Here is a 21,735-nt window from a genome sequence, read left to right on the forward strand (position 1 = left end):
TTATTTAATTTGACCAGTGAAAGCTGTGAGAAGCTTTCCAAAGCAGCCAGAGTAGGAAATGCCAGTCCTAATGTCAGAGGGCTGCTCTGTCCTATTACGGCAAATCGAAGCAGAATGTGTCATTAGCTAATCGAGAGCTAGTCTCTCCTCCTTTCAAAACAGCAGACAGAGGGCAGCCTCTGTCCCTGGCGCTCTACCCTTCAAAGGCCCCCATTATACTTCAATGCAGGGTAAACAGCAGCTCCCAAAAATGACAGTCTCCAAAGTTTAAAGCAACATCGTTTATCACCCCTGCCAGCCACTGCAGGTGTGACCCCATTCCCACAGCCTCAACGACAGCCTGGGCCAAGGGGAAAGTATGCCTGTGTGTATGTGCATGCATATTTGTTCACGTGCACGACATTCAAACAGTACACCTATAACGGCAACAAAATACTCAAACAATTCTTTGTCTCTGTTTTTTTTGCAAAACAAGCATGAACTCTGAGACATCAACTCAAATCTTTGTCAAACTCAAACATTAGCTAGTCTCACAACTTCACTAATGTGTGCAGTAACATGCTTTACTTAATCAATTCCATTGAAGGTAACGTGGCTGAAAACCTATGGGGAAGAAGGCATTGTATACTGGAGAAGATCTGTAGGATTTGATGGACTTTAATGAAACTCACACTTTTCTGCACCTTGCTTTGTGTGTGTTTTCAAAGTGAGGATATGCTAAAAGAGTTTAGCACACCGCTTTAACCTTTAAACATATGATGGAGACATTTAGCTCACTTAATGAGTAGAACTACAGATGGCATCTGAATTATTTTTGTTGACCATATAATATTCTTGTGGGTTTTGGATGCTCAACAACTATTAAATGTCAATGACGTTTGACGTCGGTTTGCATTGAGGGTTTGGCAGATATCTATGCCAAATTGAAATAGATTCTTTGCCAGTGACCTCAGTTTCCACCGATTCCTACAGTATGTCTGTGCTTTCGCCTTTTTGGTTGACATTTAATTTAGTGTCCCACAGTGCCGTGGGTGCATGCATTTTTTATTTTGGATTGCTGAAGTGAAAGCAAGAACTTTCCCCCTGGCAGCATGAGCAACATACAGGACTCAATGCATTTTACAGATCAGCATGTTTTCCTGCAGTATTTTCTACCGTTCATAAATGTGCTAAATAAAGATTTAATGACATTGTCATGATCCTCAGTGACTGCTTGTTATGTCAGTCTGACTGAACTCCTCTGCTACCTTTCTTAGAAGGATTCAGAGTTGGTCAAAGTATAACATAATAATAAAATAATAAAATAAGTATGAAGGCCAGTGTACAGATGATTACTGTGACTGTGAAGATTATCAGAAGAATGTGACACAGAGACACCTTAGTGTGTCTAGTGATACAGCAACTGAGAAGACTGACTTTGGAGATATACAGGTAGAGTTGTTTTTAATGTGACATGTTTCTGTGTGTGTGTATGACAGAGAGAGAGAGAGAGTGAAAGAGAAAGTGTGTGTGTTCAACAATTTATTGAAAGTCAACTAAGCATGCATGGTCTACTCTATAAACACCAACACCACATTCACACAGTTTTATGCATTCACACCTGGGACCAGCTCTGCACAGTCTTCTACTGTCAGGGTCAGGCACAAACAGCTCTACAGGAGCAGTTGGTCTGGAGCCACCTGGCTTTCACAGACATTGTTTTATTGGGTAAATATGATCCATGCATGTCTGCCATCATTTAGCCCAAAAAACCACTGTGATAAATTGGCTGTTACGTGTGTCTCTCATTGTGTAACTTGTAAGTTTACTGTATATTTATACCCGATATTTATCTTTTTAAAGGGGGCTGTACTCGATATTCAGAAAGAAAAAAAGTGGTCTGGGATTGCCTCCACAAGGCTCTCCCAGACCATTCCCTTACTCGTCAAATACCAATGCTTTGTCACGGGCCTCGCTGTCTGATACCGACGCACAGGCAACTAACATGTACACACGGACAAAACAACAAACAGAGAAACTCAGATTACGACACACACAGAGGGAATGTGACTTCATTCTCTCCTCAGGATTTTACTCCACTGTATCTGTTGCAACCCAGTCTCACGGCAGTTCGTGAAATGGTCACGTAATTTGATCTATTTGATTCGTGTACGAACACGGTTATCTAGTTTTTTTCTTCGTGGTGGTCAGCACGTTTTTTAAACTAATGTATTTCAATGGGAAGCATCTTTCGTGATCACAGCACAATTCTCAATGAGAAGATGACGTAGCATTAAGAGCAACTACGATAGCGAGTAGTATGAAAGCCTGAAAATCCACGTAGGGAGGTTGGTTGATGGGTCAAACAGCACAGGACTTCCACCCAGGAGACCTTTTACTAAACCCAACTGTCCCGTTCTTCTTCCCGTCCCGCTGTATACAGCTATGCAATTGTTGGTATTATAAAAAACGTGCTGACCATCTTGAAAAAAAACGCGCTGACCATCACAAAAAAAAACTAGATAAAGGTGTTTGTGTACACAAATCAAATCAGATTAAATTATGTTCCTGCCGTGAGACTGCGTTGATCTTTACATGGCAAATATTTGTTCACTGCTATATTATGTTCTGAATATCGTCTACAGCCCATTTAACCAACTTAAACAATTTCTTTGCAGCTTTTTTTTCAACCAGCAACAAATCTTAAACTCAACAACATTTGTCGTGGAAATGATTTTCTTAAGGGCAATTTTTCAGCAGCTGTTAATGGCAGTGTTACTCATTCACCTTCCATACCCACATTTTCCCAGATGGTTCAAGGATTGAAGCAATGACCCTTCAGTCACAGTGCCTCTTCTGTAACATGTGTCTGTGCGGATGTGTGTGTGTGTGTTTGGTTGAGCCAGCTGACTACAGCTGCGCTCCCAAGTGTGTGTTAGTGACTATGTCTTTATCTGTGTATGTATGCTTTATCAAATGCATGTCCTCGGTTCAGTTGAATTAACAGAGGCCATGTGAACGGATCCCATCAGGGTCAAGGTGATCGAGGCGGCTGAGCAGTTGGAAAATCGATGAGATTGGCTCACACAGAGCACACCGACCACTGGTCAAACACAGCCACTATTGATTGACATGTTTACAGCGGAAGTGTGTTTAACAGTGGAGTTCATGTGTTGAACACACATTGGGTACTGATACAGACAGAAAAGTGATACCCCAAGTAAAAAACGACACTGCTAAGACAGTACACCTTTTACTATTTAAGTTCTGCAGATCAAATACGATTTTTTAAGTTGCAAGTCAATAAAACCTGAAAACATTTGATGTTGATAATGATGAATGTTAGTTATCTGAATGAATAGGTTCCACTATTCTGTCATTGCATTCATTCAATACATTCAGTATTAATACAGCGTCCATATGCCTTGCCATTTAGTCACCCAGCACCCACCATGGCCGCTGCTCTGATCCTTTCTAGCGTTCACAAACCTTCCAGGAAAGAAAAGGCCAATGATGCAAAAATGGGGCCCCTTTTCATCATTTTACTTTGCGTCTCCGATCAAAAATAAGCTACAGCAAAAACACCTAAACTCTCATTTATTCTTCATGCAGGCCCTGGGCATTGGCGTAGAGACACAGAAAATAAGGTAGGATGGGAGAGAGAGGCTATGGAGGCGATTCTGGAAGGGGCAGAGACAGCGAGAGGGAGGGAGACAGACTAGGGAGTAGATTAAGTAGCCTTGAAAAGACTGGCTTCCCCACACACATATAAACCCCCTGTGAAAACACAAGCTAATTATTAAGAAAACAAAGGGGGAACCGCAGCGACGTGCCAACGCACACAGATCCCCGGCAGAGTAATTGTGCGTGAGCTATTTGGGCTGAAAACAGCGTGATTTGGTGCTCTTCCTCAGCACAGCCAAGCAGAATGAACAACATCTGTTCCCTGGGATGAGGTTTGAAAACAAGCACAAGGAATGATTCTCTCTTTGTTCCTCCGTTTTCTTTTTTCTTCTTTTTTTTTTTTTTACTATGGTGTCTGATGAAAGACAATAGTTTTTGGATTTCATTTATTCAGTCACTTTGAAACAACAAAGAGTCCAAGTATTGTGGAGGTTTTTGTTTCCCTTTGCTACGTGAGCATGCTAATGCTAATGTAACCAGAGGTCATTAGCAAAAAACAGTCGTTCTGCTATAAAGGGATCCCATCATCAACATGAAGGGCCAGAGCTCATAAAAGCTTGGCTTCATAATAATGCTATCACTCCCAATGAGGCTCAGAACTTGGACAGCATTAGCAGGGGGTGGGAAAAAAAACTCTGTGTTTTTGAATAGGCCCTGAATGTTTCTGTATTGCCTTCTTTCATGCATGATTAAGTTATACAATCTAAGAGGCTTTTTGCGTGTCCCCTGTGCTTTTCAGATTTTTTCACAGTATCAAAATGATCTCTGTCCTACACAGTTGAGCATATTACTTCCCAATCTCACTCTGCATTTTAAGCGGTGAGGGAAGTGTCGCTGGGAATTTGATAATACTCAGTGGATGCCTTGGTGGAGAGCCATGTTTTGAATTGCCTCTGAAGCTGCAGCATTAACCTTAGCAAGACGCCAAAAGCATGGTTCCATTTGATTTCTGACGGAGTCAAAACAATTGATGTCAGCTCATGAGAAATGGTGGTAATAGCCGCTCAAAGAGTCATTGTTTTTATAATGTGACCGGGCTTACTTGAGTTAGCATGCGGTGAGTTGGGGGCGTAAAATTAGCTTTGGTGGTGTTTGTGAACTGTCTGGACTGTGAACTGTTTTTACTGTACATCTCTTGTTTTTATCTTTCATTGTGTCTTTCTCTGTGAGGCACTTTGTGGCTTTTAGCAAAGGTTGGCCACACTTTGCTAAAAGCACTTTTAAAGGAATTTTGACGTGACAGTGATTGATGATGACAGAAGGTTGTAATACTGTATTGAGGGGTCATCGGTGGGCGTCTTGGAGGAGGTTTCAAATGACAATTGTCATGAGTGTGGCTGTCTCCCTCTCTCTTTCTCCACACCAGTTAACTCCTCACTGTGTGCCCTAATGGAAACTATACCAGACTGCTAAGTTGTGTGTGTGTGTGTGTGTGCATTGTACACCTGCGCGTGTTGGAAAGGGAGCCGCCTAGCACGCTGCTGCTGATGATGAAGAACTATGTTAAGTGCACCAGTGCACTGTGTTCTCAGAGACCTACAATCACCAGACACACCACATTTCTCCTAAACATGCTCTGTTTGTTTGCACGTGCATACACACTATATATATACACCATGTGCACACACACACACATGCATACGCACGCATGCACACACGCACGCACGCACACACGCACGCACGCACGCACGCACGCACGCACGCACGCACGCACACTTTAATAACCATACACATTTTTCCATTTATACACACATACATACACACCCACAAACACTTTTAAACACATTCTGGCCCTGTATAACTCTGATTATATGAGCTATGGCAACAATTAGATATAATAGCCAAAGATAATAACAGCAATTTTTATACTTACGGGAATGATTAAACGCCAGCAAAATATGCAGTGAATTATGTTTTAAGTAGCATGTGGCGGTTTGTTTGTGTGTTTTATTCAAGCATGTGTTTTCTTTATCGTCTCAAGTGTCAGTCAAAGACACAAAGTCTGCCAGTTTCTCTCAGCTTTATGGACAAATAAAAGTAGTTTTAGACAAACTTTAGCTAATTATGTGCAGATCATAATGCCACCCAATTACAATGCAGATTGCATTGATGCTCTAAAACTTTATAGAGCAATTTTGTAACGTTGTCAAGTCGATTTAGTTCCAAATTTATTTTTTGCACTTTTCATTAAAACAAGCAAACAGATTTGCAATAAAATGCGATTCACATAAAGCCAGATAAATGAACCCAAACTACAATCACTAATTGCTTATTTTAAGATAATCTGTATCTTTAAACAGACAAGAAACACACAGTATTACCCCTTTAACTTTGATAACTTATCAAACACATACACTATCCATGGTCACATTGAATCAGGATAGGAATTTACTGCATATAAATGTACATGCATTGCTTTTTTATTCTGTGCCTTCCTAAAAGAAAAGTTTAGACCTACTGCACGTATGTACATGTTGAAAATAGTTATTTTAACCAAAGAAATCACTAAACAGCTTCTCATGTATGACCAATGGCGGTTTAAAGCAGTCTAAATCTGCTCAACACAAAGGGAGAACTTTGTTTTCTCATATTCTCAAATATTCAGAAAGGGGATTTGATTCAAACCAGAATCAATATAGAGAATTGGAACTGGAGTAAGAAAATCTGAAACAAGAAGACTGTATCTAATTCTACCAGATGGTCCATATATTTATGTTTATGGTAGTTGGGAATGAGGCGCTACTTACAGGAGGTGGACACTCAGTGTGTTAACCTAACCCCAACACACTTCAAGACCAGCAGCAGAAGAGTGGGGTAATAATTTATGGATGAGGGTGTGCGACCACCCAAAGACAGGGGCCCCCTTCACAGCTGCTTACCATGGAACACACACACACACACACACACACACACACACACACACACACACACACACAAATATGCACCTGTGCTTATTGACATACCTATGAACATATATATATATATATATATATATATATATATATATATATATATATATATATATATATATATATATATATATATATATATATATATATATATAACTTATATGGCAACGTGCAAGTATTTACATGTACTGTTTACCTGAAATGTGTTGTGTGATGCCTTTTTGCTCACCGTGGCACCATCTTCCAACACTGACCAGCTGAAGAATGTTAGGTGAACCTTTTCTCACCAAGGACATTTTGACTTGTCATAGGAGGAAGAGCACAGGTGTAATTGATTATCATTAATTAGTGCCCTTTTCCATTTTCAGTGTCCAAATAAAGCATGCCAATGACCAGCATGGGCAGTATATAGCCATGGAACTAATAAACCTATTATTGCTATTAATTACACCTGTGCTTTACCTGCTATGACATGTCAAAATGTCTGCTGTGAAATGGGCCTATTGGGAATCTCTAGTAATATTTATGTTCAAAGAAATTACAGGCTTTAGAAAATTTAGTTATCTAAGCAACAATGAGTATTTATTGACCTGCTGAATAGTATTATAAATCTCCATAAAAATAATTTTAAAGAATGCATGCCTTGTCTAGCATGGCCCTGAGCTGGGCGTTTAGTACCCAGCTCAAGCCATCTGTATTTCAGTTCAAACATTTTGTTAAGTGTAGAGCTACTTGTGTTTGGAAAAAAAGAATGTTCTCCATACTTGTAAAAAGTAGTACCCAGCTAACTCCTACAGCCTACTTACCACAGCAGAGACTTGAAAAAGTGCGCTTGAATAGGCTTGTACACAGATGTGCTTATGCTCACATTTCACCCTGGCACGCACAGTACAGAGGTACAACCAAAGGTACGTTTCTGATCACTGAACCTGCTTTGGAAAAGATAGCTCTGCTGGCCCATGAAAAAAGGTTCATCTCTGTATTGTGGAATTCAATCGCTCCTCCAGTGATAGAATCCCCAGACAGTTCACCTGCTTCTATTCATGCCGGTAGGTTCTTGTAGGGATCATATCTGCTGGGAGAGGGACGGGGATTAACTTTTCCAAAAGAAAAGACAGGGACTGGAAGCTTAGATGACTCTTTTCTTGAAAACCAACTCGTTTTGGCTCCAGGCACCCTTCTCATCCTCTTATCCTCTTCTTCTCTATCGTTCCCATCTTCTGTCCTCAGGACTGCATTGAGGGAGAGTGGTAAAAAAACCCGGTGTAATTGGAGTGATTTTGTGTCTATGCAGGTGTGTCAGGGAGCACATGTTGTCTGTGTGTGGTGTATGTGTGCCACTTACCACTTACTTACTGCATGAGTTTAAATATTCTGTGAGCAGTTTCAATTATGTCCCCCTCAGAGTTTTGTGGGTCATTTATTAATGATTTTGTGAATTACAATTAAGCATGATTTGTGAATTACAATTAAGCATGATTTGTGAATTACAATTAAGCATGATTTGTGAATTAAAGTTAAGCATGTTTTGCATCTATGTCTGCCGTTTATGCTTCTTTGTACACATGTGCCTATATAACTATCAGTACATGTAAGTTTTGGCAGTGGCATGTGTATGTCTACATCTCTACGTGTGTATATGTGTACAAGCACTTCTTGTGTGTGTGTGTTCCAGGTCTAAGGCTTCTTTTATCCTTTAAGAGCCTGGTGAGATAGGAGCTGTAATATATGCCAGTGCTGTATTCTGTGAAAGGTCACTTGGGAGGTGGAGGTGCAGGGGAGGGCAGGCCCGTTGTTCCCTCTGGGCCAGAATTCACTCTATATAGCATGTCTACTCCTCTTTTACAAATCCACCAAGACTGTAGCGCCTCTACGCCTGAGGTGGCACACCAGGGGAAACGTGTCAGTGCTCTGTAGTGTTGTTGGAACTGGGTTACAAGGTGACGGATCAGAGCAATAGGTATGTGCGCGGCGGGGTTTGTTTACCTTTTGAGTTCACCCCTCCTTTCCCCTCTTTGGATTTCACTGTTGCTATCGTTTTACAATCAGTGACTTCTGTGTGATTGTTCTTTATTGGCAGGGATGGTAGCTTTTGTACTATATACTGGATAGATGTGCAAATATTCCTTTACCACGGCACCTGCTGGAAAATCTAAACGTCAGTAGATTTCTTTTTTTCTCTCCCTCTCACTTTCTCAATTTTAACTGTAAAACGGCTTCGCTCTGAAATTTGAAGGTTTGTTACATTCTGAACACTCTACTCCTTAGTTCCACAAAGCACACCAAGAATTTAGAATTTAGCCTACAATTAATTAGGGTGGCCTCATACCTTTTAGTTTATGCAAAATGATTTTTTGCACTGAATCAAATGTTTTATGGTCACGATTCATCTTGTAGCTGGTTGGCTTGGTGATTATAAAACTTTTGATTCATCGCAAACATTTTGAAAGTGGAAAATGGTACAAAACGGTATACATAAATGATAGAGGATAGACAATGATAGCTGCTTGCTAGCTGTTCGCGGGTGCGGTAAATATTTCAATAGTAACAACGAGCTCCACCAATCACATTGCTGTTACTCTTTGGATTCTGGGTAGTATAGTACTTCTCCTTGATGTCGCAAATACAACACGTTTTTCTTAAAACAAGGGCAACGTTCAGCCCCGACATAACGAGAAAATGGTTAATTTAAACTGAAACAAGGGCACGTTGAACACCCTGCTGTGTGCGCAAGCACTCTGCCTTTTTATTGATTAGGTATAAAACCATATAAACCATCCGGGTGAGTATGTTGCTAATGAATTGGATAAATACCAGTGAACCCACGTAGTGACAGAAAGTCAGTTTCAATTGAAAAATTTAAACTGCAAATACTTGACGACAGATGTTTGGAAATCCACGTTAGCTTGACTATTAGCATAGTAACAAGTAACAGGGGAAGGTTCGTGCTCCATTAGTACATGTGTATCATTTCAGTGTTGTTTAATTTTAACATTACTGTAGTATTTGACTTCTGTAAGCTCCATTTATTTTCAAAGCTGCTACTTTACTGCTAGTTTTTTTGTTAGTTTTGTTTAAACAAAGTAACCTTTGTACACCTGTTTTTACAAAAAATTATGTATTTTCAGCAGCAATTTTAGTTTAATTTTAGTTTAAGGAATTTTAGATGTGGATGTTGTTTTTTTTGCAGTTGTGTGTGTGTATGTGTGAGAAAATGTGGTTGCGTGTATGTGAATAAAGCTGTTTATGTATATATGTATGTCCATAAGTATATGAGCTATGAGCATTCATACTTTTGTATTTTCCCACACACTAAATGTGATTAATCGCAATACAATTACAAAGTTTCCAGCTTAGCTTATCTTGACCCTTCTCTTTCACTCATCATATAGGAGGGAGATTATTTTCTCTTCGCTGTGCTCCGATTAGTGCTCATTTATCCATGGTGAAGAGAGGTTATGGCTGTGTTGAGGAGTGTAATATTTCGGCCTCTTTGACCTCTAACTGATTCCTGCAAAACACTGGCGGATCATGTGTACCGACGGTCAAAATGGCAGATGGAAAATGCATGTTACTAACATGAAAACATGGTTGATAACACCATGTGCTTGTTTATGAATATGGGTTTGCATGCATTGAAATATGAGTGTTTGTGTCTGAATGCAAGGATACATATTTATGTGTGCAGAGTACATGGGTTTATGGGTTGGCACATTGTGAGTGTTCTGTCAAAAGTATGTCTTTGTAGAACTTCCAGATTTTCCTCATCAAAGCTCATGTACAATATGTTTTACATTACACAATTTGTTTTCAATGTTTTGATTTTCTTTTGCCTTAGGTTTCTGAAACGTTAGATTTTTTTGCCTGTGCAGTAGTATCTACCATCAGTTACAACATAAAAGAGAGAGATAGAGTTAAACGTGGCTTGACTTTTTTTTTTAAATGTATGTAAGGGTTTACTGATGTACTCCAATGTCACTTGTTCTTATGCTACTATTTTAACAATAGTCGCGATACCTTGAAATATTTACTGTACACAAATTGGATAATAGTGACCTAGAAATAGAAGAAAATCCCTTTTGCTTTCTTGTCACAATGAGTATGATGCAACCTGCTAGCATTTCACACAAAATAAGGGGGTAGAGCAGCTGCTGATAAAGCCAATGGTATATTCCTGAATAACTATACCTTTTAACTAAATTAAAATTGTATTATTTGTGTCATAGTCCAAGAGATTTCTAATGAAACTTCACTCTAAGAAGAGCAGTGTCAATCCAACAACAGCCTTTATACAAAATGATTTTATACATACTATGTGCTGTGGCTGACCTCTTGCCAACCCCAAATAATTTAAAGATCTGGGGCAAGGAAGAAGATCCATCATGCAAGCACTGTGGAGCAGTGCTATGCACACTGAATCATATCTTGGGCACTGGGAGATGGTCGATACAGGTGGAGACACGATAAGGTCCTGGCAGAAGTCGCCAAATGGGTGGCTCTGCACAGGGTCAAAGCCAACAACAATCTGGCACCACCGTTCCCAAAATTCATCAACTTCCAGCATGAAGGTAACCATACTCCCACGGTAAAGGCAACTGCCAAGCACTCGCCATCCATTCTACAGTGTGCTTTTGACTGGGAGATGCAAGTGGACCTGGGAAGTAGGCTTGTCTTCCCACAAGACATCGCAGCGACCTCACTCCGTCCGGACCTGGTCCTGATTTCCAGGATCACCAAGACCATCTTAGTATAGCTGAACTTACGGTGCCATGGGAGGACAGGCTAGCTATCTCACACCAAATCAGAAGGCTAAGTACCAGGACTTGATCGATGAGGCTCTTATCAAAGGATGGCACGCAACCATGTTTCCTATCGAAGTTGGCTGTCGGGGTTTCCCAGCAACATCTTTGTGCTATTTCCTACAGAAGGTTGGCCTGGATACAAAACATCTGAAGAAAGCCACCAGGGAGATAGCCGTGGCTACCGAGACTAGCTCAAGATGGTTGTGGCTGAACAGTTGGAAACCCTCTGCAGGCGAAGGCTAAATGCTCTTTGCTGCCCCACTCAGGGGAAGCGTACAGGTTAAGGGGTGAAACACTAGTGAACCTGAGATACCTGCTGACGATGCAGAGGCGTTCTCAACAATGTGGATGCTCCGCCCACCTTCTTACCGTGGAATACCATCACAAAGACACCATATCCAAGTAGCTCTTGCAATTTCTGCTTGTAGCAAAGCATCTTTGATGTTTATCTCACCTATATATATATATATATATATATATATATATATATATATGTATATATATGTGTGTTGTGTGTGTACGCACATGAGTGTATCTTAGAAGTCTTTACCCATACTTACCACTTCTGACTGAAATCTATCTTCTGCCCTCTCTTGCCTCTTCAGTCCCCAAGCCTTGGGTTTCACCCCCTGTAAGGTCTCCTTGTTCACCACGTCACTCCTTTCTTGCTTGGTAAGCACAGGCAACATGCTGCCTGCCCCTCCTCATGTATCATTTAGACATGAATGTTGGTTGTACATACACAGCCATAAACAGATACACAACACTAAAAATATATTGATAAAACTGATATCTACAGCGCTGTTTGGCCACCTCTTTTTAAATGTATTAGATGTCCATAGGTCTCAACATGCATTGGCTTGCTTTGGCACTGTTGTTTCTATACTGTAATGATCTGTGGATGCACAACCACTGAATTTTCCTCATCTAGGCTTGGACTATCGAAGTACTCATGACAAGGATGAATGGAAGGAAGCCACCAACAATATTTCTTCCTTCTTTTGAGTTTAATGGCAGGGAAATTATTGAATATGCATGATATTGGAGTTGCAATAATTATAGTTGTTACTTCATATGTAATTGCTGTTTGTAGCTGTTCCCTGTTGCCAAACAAGCATTGATTGGAATAACTGCAAAAACCGTGGCATGGACACAGCTTTGTGGATGTTGCAGTTGAAAACCTCTTCCTCTTTGGCTAGTTAACTTAGGTTCAAGTTTCTCTAATTCATGTGTTGAGCGCCACCCCGAGGAGCTGTCAAGTAGCCATGATGAGAGGAGGGTAATCTATTTAGAGCGCCTTATTTTATTAAATAAAATATCAATATTTGGTGCCAGTGTATTGATTCTCATATATATTCTAACTATATCGCACAAAGATAAGATAAAATAAGATAAAATAAACCTTTTTTGTCATTGCACAGAGACCCATACAATGGAATTGTGAGTGCCACAACTGAAGCAGCATTAAAGATAACAAACAAGATAGACAATAAATAGCTAAAAACAAGAATAATTTAAGACATAAAACACTTAGGACGGGACAGGAAAAATATTGCACATGGTGTATGATTACTGTAATAATATTGCGGGATAATAAAGAAGAAGGACAACGATATATGGCCATATCGATATTTTGTCACACCCCTATTTAAGAATGTGCATGCTTGTCCTAGCCATCTGCTGGGGTGTTTATCATTTCCTCGAACAGCTCTGCAGCTCTCTTAAGTATCTGCTTTTACACCTTTTGGCCAGAATTTTATGCCAAGTAGGACCGATTTCGACTCTACGATGTTCGATCGATAAAGCCCAAGAAATGTGTCAAATATAGAATCATGACATCACAATTCTATTCTCGAATACTGAGGAGTTAATGCTACTGGTAAACATACTGTGTATGTACAGTGCTACTGTACATACACAGTAAGTACCTGGCATGGATGTTTAAGAAAAGGGATGTTTTGAGGTAGCCATAATCACTAGAGGAGAAGAAGACGAGCCATTTTCATACTGTTTGTCTGTGATAAACTCTAATCAGGCAGTGTTTGATGGTGTGCACACATATCATTATTATGCATATGTATGAGTTTAGTCGTTAAATATTCATCAGAGAGCGTCATTGTTTTTGGAGGACTACATATGGGGTAATTAGAGCAATAGTTTATATCTACATAACAACTGCCTTCTGGTGCAAAGGGACTCGGCTTTAATGTCAAACAGGCAGCGACAGAGGCATGTGCATGTGTGTGAGTGTGCGAGTGTGTGTGCGCGCGTGTGTGTATGTGTGTGTGTGTGTGTGTGTGTGAGAGAGAGTGAAGGTGGGGGTGCCATGTTAAATGTGAAACAGACAGTGGCAATGCCTCAGTGGCACAGAGGGAAAGGCGTGACCATCTAAACTGCCCCCTAGAGAACTAGAGAATTCATTCCTAGCCACAGCTCTCTCTCTCTCTCTCTCTCTCTCTCTCTCTCTCTCTCTCTCTCTCTCTCTCTCTCTCTATGTGAATGCAGCTGCAGGAGATATGAAAGGTCAGGTGATACGGTGATACATTAGGGTTAGCATGATACCAGTTGGACTCTTAACACTGAAGTACCGAATAACTGGATTTCCTTCTGATAATCATGAGGTTATGATCATGGTCACTTTCTTGTTCAAACATAGTCAACAATACAGCAATATGAAAAACAAAATGCAATTAATTATTACTATGATTTGGCATACAGGAGACTTAGTTTGGTGGAGGAAATACAGAAGAGAAATAACATGTTTATAATGTTCTGTCCTTTTCTCACCAGCATGCTAATAAAACTGGTATGAAAACAAACATCATAAACTGAGTGCTTTGAATTCAAGAATTGCAATATGTCCATGTCTCAACAAACAACTGTGAGATCCCACTGGGTTTTTATATGTTGAAGTGGCAATCCTTAAGATTTCAGTCCTGGTTGATTTATAATTTCTATTTGAGTGAAAACAAATGAAATTGTCCTGAGAAAAGAAACATAATTAATCTCATTCTTGTTGTCTTGTTGTTGATACATTAGCCTAAAGTTTTCAGAATTGTGTGCATAGTTCCCTTAACTGTAATAGAACGAATCACTGTGACATCACGCTAACACCAAAATCTCTTCTGGGTAGACAGATGGCAGGTGATTTGAATTGCCGAGATATGTGAAATCGAAAGTCGAAGAGGGCATTGCTCTTTGATTCTGAGGGGCCAACACCAAAACGTGATGCTGTTAGTTTTTGGTTGCCTAAGTTCTGTCTGTCCTATCCGCAAACCCCCCAAAAACCCTTACCCTTCATCCGGCCTGTGGCAGAATTGAGGTGGCTGATGAAGTGGTGTTTGTGTCTGTGGTGTTGAAGGTCAGCTCTCCCTGCTGTGTGTTGTCGTTCAGTTGGTCTACCACAGTGTGTCAGGGACAAAAGTGTGGCTTAGAGCTTTGTCTGTGTGTGTTGAATGAGTAGGTTACTTATTGGCACACATGGATATGCTTATTTACGTGTATATCTATAACATTTGTTTATGAATATACTATGTTTATGAGAGAGAGTTTTTATTTCAAACACATGCTTGTATACTGTTTTTGTATGTTTTGACTATGTATGCATTCAAAGGTCTTTTGACTGGCTTATGCAATTCTTTCACAATTTAGAATGTACTATAGTGCACTGGTGTTATGTCGTGTGGAGTGTGCGTTAGAGAGTGTAAAGTATGTGTTTGTGTGTCCTATGAATGCATTGACATTTACCTTTGCCATCACATCATCAAACACTTCCCAAGGACTTTTTATCAGCTCCCACTGCACTCCATGAAACAAAGTACAAAACTACCTTCCTTAGCCTAGGAAAATCCCACCACAGCAACATTGCATGTGTTACTCACTCACAATTCATGGCATTCCAAAAATGGATATGCTACACAATACGCAAAGAGGGTGTGCGTCTTTACATCATTAATCTTTGGCGCATACTTTGTTTATGGGCAGCAACTTGACCACTACAAATTAGATTAAAACTGGGAAAGTGAGCGAAAGAGAGAGAAGTGGGAGAATTGTTTCAGCAATAAAACAGAGCCAAAGTGGAGTTTCCATTTTGTCGTAAAAGATGAGTCTTGGGGTTGAATGCATGCGGTTCATCTATTTTATGATGTTATAGCATTCTCTTTCTTAGTCTTTCACACCCCTGCTGCTCTGCACAAGTTATGCTCTTTTTGTTCTCTCCATTATTTAATTTGCTTTCTGCCATCTCTTCTACTTTTACTAGTATTACCGCACTGTCCTTCTGACTGTTTTATACTGCCAAACAAAATACAGCAATGGTATGAAATGGTATGTATGTGGCATTGTCTTTGATATTACTATGGAATCAAATCACTGGGTATAATGTAAAATTATCAAACTTTAGGATCCTAGTTTGTTTTTACTAAACATGTATAGTATGACTGAGTCTTACTCACACTAATCTCCTGTAGGCAGCTACTTATTGCAAAAAAAAGCTGTGATAAAACCACTGTACACTACCTGCCTAGTATCAAATGACAGATGGAAAGACTTAATGTGGCTGGTGAAAAGGGTTGAGCAGTAGCAGCCAGATATTTTTCTCAGGAATTAACGGAGACCAAATCAAAGTGCTGTGTTTGCTGGGTGTGAAAGTAGTCAGTTTCTTTCCAACATTTGAATAACACAACTTCTGAACCCTATCATATGTTGTTACTGTATATCTGAGATCTTTTTCTGATGTTTTCCTGACCCAATTGATCAAAATAATAATTAATTCAGCTGTAAGCATTAATCAGAAACTAATTGGGATATTTTGGTATGATTACTGTAATTTAATAATAATAAGAAAGCAGTTGGGGATTTGGTGCCTTGCTTAAGAGAACCTTGCCAGTGCCCAGGAGGTGAATTGGCACCTCTCCAGCTACCAGTCCACCACCATACTTTTGTCCATATGGGGACTTGAACTGGCAACCCTCTGGTTCCCAACTCCCTGCAGACTGAGCTACTGCCTCCCCAGTTAATGAAATTATTCGAGGGACTGGTGGAATAAATGAGTTATACTCATCTCATTTGAGACTGGCAGAAATTCCATCTAGTTCAGTTTTAATTGGTATTATAATGTGTTCCTGTTTTTTTATTTTTTTTTACTGTTTATTGCTTTTTTGCTATGAGGTTTCTAAATTCCCAAAACGTTCAAGGAAACCTGATAAAGAGGATTTAAGACCTGTGGTTGCTAATCTTTTTGCTGTTGCTTCTTTCACTTACATGAATTATACTAATGGCTCAAAACTAATTATGAGTTCTTTAAAGCTGCCTGTGCTGTCTTTTCCGCCGCTTCTCTCTCCCTCTGTCTCATTCTACCAGGGCAGTAGCTGCTGAGGAGAAACTTCCTCTCAAAAAAACACCAGGCAGACCTGCCTTGCCCCGAGTCAGACCAGAGCGAGCCCACGGCCAGATGCACACATAGAGGAAAAAAGCAGAGTGATACTAGGTGAGACAGGGAAAGTTAATGTGTGAAAAAACAGGAGAGCGGTTGCGTACCTGTGGTCTTGAAAGCTAAAGTGTGCATTAGGTTTTTCTTAAATTTTTGTGAAAGGAACAAACTTTAAATAATACCCTTGAAGGACAATTCTGGCGCAAAATGAACCTAGGGGTTAATAGCATTATGTGTACCGAGTCAACCGTTCTCTGGGATATGTTTTCATGCTAATCAAATGTGTCTCTAGCTTGAAACATGCTTCCGCAAACTGCTGATTAGCTTATATAGCTAGTCGTCACGGCAGAGGGTAAATCGCTATTTCTACGCCACTAATAAGGCTCAAAATAGCACCACACTTCAACGGTAGCATAATGAGGGTCCTCCTGGTTCGAATGGTCATGGTTTTCCCAAGATGGCGTCTGCCTGTATATATGTATCTTTTTAATAAACTGTCTGTACACTTACAAAGTTCTCAATGCTTCGGTTTACATGTAGGAACTCTCATTATGCTACCGTTGAAGTATGGTGCTATTTTCAGCCTTGTTAGTGGTGTAGAAATAGCGATTTACCCTCTGCCCGATGCAAGTGTCTTTGCTATTTTAAGTTGTCGTTTAAATAGCAAATGCACCTGCGCCCATCTTTGTGCCCATGGGCATGCTGGTCTTACAGGGTGGTGTGTTGTGTGTTCAGGTGAATTCTTGGCGTATTGCTATCTTGAGGAAGCGGGAAGTGATCGCGCCATTGACCAACAAAAACCTGGTCTAAAGTCAATAGCACAGCATTTCATTATTTTAACAGTGCATTAGTAAAATGCACCTAGATTAATGCACAGTGCGCACACACTGTGCTTGTTACACACGGAAGCGCAGCAGCACACAAACATGCAAAAGATTGCAAATAAAAATATTACGGTGCAAATCCGCCATCATAATAGCAATATGCCAAGGTACAAACGCGGTACAAACGCGCCTGGCTTTTAAAGGGAATGGGAGCTGACACTCTGATTGGTTTATTGCATGTCTCGCCCAACACACCTCTATGAATTGATGAAGACGCTAAGTACAACCCTTTTGAACCATGTGCCCGGCGCACAGACCCTTTTTCAAACTAGCAAAAGTGGATTTGGACACGCTTAGGTTTAAATAGGGCCCATTTTGTTTAATGGGAACTACAGTGAACTCAATGTCAATAACAAACAGTTAAAAGATTAAATATGCCACTTTAATTTGCAATCAATGCACCTCTAAAATGATTAAAACAACTCAGAAGAAGATGCAAAGATATATGTGTGATAGTATAAGTACATAAGGGTGGACAGGTGTGTCGATGTTTATGTATTGTATACCATATGTGTGGATAGAGATTATAAATCAAGATTCTCATTATGATCATGATTTGAAAGACTTTTCAGTTACTTTACATAATGAAGTAAGTATGGGGCCTTGATTAAAAATGTGCCATTAGCAAATGTGTGAGGCAAGCCGTAAAATTATATTCATAACTCCTATACATTTTCCTGTCTGAAACATAGGCTACCATTCAAAATTCTAGAAATTGCACAAGTAAAGGAACCCTATTTTCAAACAGGTCATATGGGCATCTGTGGGTGGTGTTTATAAGGATAACTTCATTTATAGAGCACCTTTAAAACAGTAAAAACAAAAGTCTATAAAATCCAGAACGTAAAATGACCCCACGAGCACTGTGGCGATTTTGTGCTTGCATAAATGTAAACACAAAAATTTCTGTGTCCACTGACGCACGCACGCACGCACACACACACACACACACACACACACACACACACACACACACACACACACACACACACACACACACACACACACACACTTTTATATGTATATCTATGCACTGCAAACACACATACATGCACACTTGCTCACACCCTAAGGCATACACGTGCATGAACATACAGCAAGCATGCATACACATAAAACGACACATGAACAGTGTACATTACCAACACTCTGCACATACAGAAATAACGTGTATACTGCTACACACCTACACACATACTTCACTACATCTGTGCGGACATACATACACTTTGGGAACATTGTTTTTTGCAGCAGTGGTAAAATGAGAGTAGTAATGTAGTGCTCTCTTTCTGGGACTTTAAAGGCCACCAGGGACCTCAGTGTGGCTAAATGGCTGCTAGTAACAACTACCACACTGTCAGCATGCAAACCTTAGGGATCTCATTATTTATAATAACACTGCATTCTAAATATTTGAGTTATAAATAGGGATTTAGTTCTTGTTAAGTTTCTCCACCCTGGTACTGACAATACAATTTGATGAAACAATCAGCTAGGAAGGAATCAGTTTCTCAGGAAGCATCATTTTAACATTTTCTCAGCATTACACCATTATCAAGAGAGATTTCAAATAATCTAACAGAAATGTTAAGAACAAGAATGCACTGTTAAACTGTAAAGAAAATAGCCATTAAAGACGCTTTTTTTCTTTTTTTTTTATCTCTATGGCAATTTTGACATTTCAATTTGGACTGATCTAATAACAGGAGTAGATCTAAAATAAGATGTGGAATCATTTGAATCAGAGATTTTAGATAAAGCATTACAGCAGTGATGGACGTTTGAGTGTTTGGGGTAACTATTGAAGATGCTTTTGGTTTTATCTCAAATGCATTTCTGTTCTTTTTTTGATATATTCTTCCTTTTCTTGTGGATGATGGGCAAAACATAAATTAAGCTAGTTTGCGATCCACATTATTAATGATAAATGTCAGATTTTCTTAAAGAAAAGCAAGATCCACCATTCAACCATAGTACACTACAGAAAGAAGACACACATACACACACACACACACACACACACACACACACACACACACACACGGTACAACGTTGGATAATGTATGAAGTTTCACATTGGTGAACTGCATCATAAATTTTACTGACCGCTTTCCTCTTCATCCTGAAACACTGTTTTGACTATGTCAAACAATGGGTGACATTCAAGCACTACATAAGTTACATAAAACCAAAGAGCTGGTTTCGCGGCATTGCTTTTCTCTCTGTTTGGGTTCCAAGTCTGACCAGAGTTATGAGTCTGATTTCAATCACCAGATACTATTGCAGTGGCCAGGGCTTTCAGTTTCAAGGGGGAAAAAAAAGTTAAATACTGTAGAAAAAACATTGCAACACGTAATCAGATATGCCATATGACATTTTCTTCCCCCAAACTCAAAGTGCACTCGCTCTCCCTCACACACACAGACACTCTCACATGCATGGATGCAGACACAAAGTATGCTCCAGTAGTCTCGCATAAAGTGCACACAGACAGACACATAACGGCATACACTGTCTGCCTGGCTACCAGAAAGTCAGAGCCTTTTTCCGCAGACAATCCTTCACTGTTTCCTCCAGTCTCCTAATTGGCTTTACCCAGACCCAGCCCACAGACCTGAGTCAGAAACAATTAAAAACTTCATTTATATTCCTGCAGTAAGCTCATGGGCTCCCACGGCGTGCAACTACACCCATCATCAGCCCTCATCATCTGTGTGTGATTTTAAACTTCAGGCCATTTTACATATTTATTTGAACGTGGCCCGACTTGTAGGCTTTGCGGACTGTAGAGCGAAAAAATGCTTTTTGATCACACAAATAATCTGTACCTCGTCCAGCGTTGCCTTTAAATAAATATCTGATTCAGAAAATATTAGCTTTCCGAGCAGCCTGTTTATTGTTTGACTTTTCTGAGGCTTAAATTGACTAGGTAAACACTTTTGCTTTTACATCGGCAGTGATTCAAAAGACTGGGATTTCAAAAGGGGTCCTGACAGAGGTAATAACCACATTTGACAAATAAACAATCCCCCCGTCTCAATCCCACTGAATTGGTCCAACCCTGCGACTGGAATTACCTTTTGCCCTAACAGCCATTTTTAGAATGTACTGAAAATGTATAGATGACCACATACCAAGCAAAGAAATATGTGAATTTAGCAAATCTCAGTTTTACCCATGTAACCAAATCCAGCATGTGGACATAGATTTTTATCAGAGTCCATTTGGTTTTTATTTGTAATTTGGGCAGCAGTGGACCAGTTTAATGACAGGAGTGGATCTAAAATAGGATGTGGCATCGTTTGAATCAACGATTTAAGATTAAGCTGTCGGCATTGCAGCGGCGAGGGCAATCAGATTCTCTGGTGTATTTTCTGGATCCAGTGTTGTCACTTTGTAAACTGCAACTTGATGCATAGGCAGATTAAAGCGCTCAAGCAGTTAGAAAACACAGAAGTGATACTGTGATGGAAGTTTCCTATGAAGCAGCAGCGTTTAGAAATATCAATGATCAAATGAAAACGAATAACGACTGTTAGAGAATTAAACCAAAGTTTGGTCTTTGAGTATTTATTTACATTTGCAAATGGAGAAAACACAGTTTCAAAGGTACACGCAGCACAACTGAAAATGTCTTTCTAACCTAAAATCTAAACATCCAAACATCATATAGTGAAAACCTCTCTTTAGCCACCCCTCTCACTTTATCTTTTAGCATGGCCATAGTTCAAAAGAGGACATCATTAAAAGTCAAACTATCCTCACCTTCCCCTCTGCTCCTGTTCTTTTCATTAGCCTAAACAATAATTAATCTCAGGAGGTAGAAGCCTACGTAGTTCTCACTGTTGTAAACAGTCATCGGCCTTCTCCACTTCTATCTAAGCAAAACTTAAACAAATGAGAAGGTTCAGGTTAGTAGAACTAAATAACTCTACTGGGCTATAGTTCACGGTTGCAGCTATCCCTCTCTAGTCTTTAAGAGTCTACGAAGAAGGAACAGCTTTCTATGGAGGTTTTAAACAATCTTTAAGCAAATGGTTAAAATC

Source organism: Perca flavescens, chromosome 17, assembly GCF_004354835.1.
Source record: "Perca flavescens isolate YP-PL-M2 chromosome 17, PFLA_1.0, whole genome shotgun sequence".
NCBI classification, from domain to species: Eukaryota; Metazoa; Chordata; class Actinopteri; order Perciformes; family Percidae; genus Perca; species Perca flavescens.